Raw genomic sequence first — 426 nt, forward strand, 5'->3', positions numbered from 1 at the left:
GGGAATCAGCTGAATGTTGCGTACAAGAAGATTATTTTGACATGGTGAGCATTTTTTTGTGGAGCTGCTACGTGTCGGCCGCCGGCGGATCTTTTCGCCGCCTCGCAAGCCGTACGACCTGACATAGTCTAGTGGTTGAATGTCTTCTTCTCCCTTGCAACACAGATTTTGTTGCGCAAACATTTGCAATAGAGATTTTGTTGCGGATTTTATTTGCAACATAGATTGCGTCGCGGGATATTTTCTATAACATAGGTCATGTTGCAGAATTTTATTTTTTGTCTTCACTTTCTTTTTACAACAATGATGATGTTGTGGAAAAACTTTTGCAACATAGGCAATGTTGCGGAAAAAATTGCAACTGGAAATAATGTGCAGAATCGCCGCCGATGTTGCCTGCATCAAGCACGTCCCCGCCGACCGCAA

The sequence above is a fragment of the Triticum dicoccoides genome, chromosome 5A (assembly GCF_002162155.2).
Source record: "Triticum dicoccoides isolate Atlit2015 ecotype Zavitan chromosome 5A, WEW_v2.0, whole genome shotgun sequence".
Taxonomy (NCBI): domain Eukaryota; kingdom Viridiplantae; phylum Streptophyta; class Magnoliopsida; order Poales; family Poaceae; genus Triticum; species Triticum dicoccoides.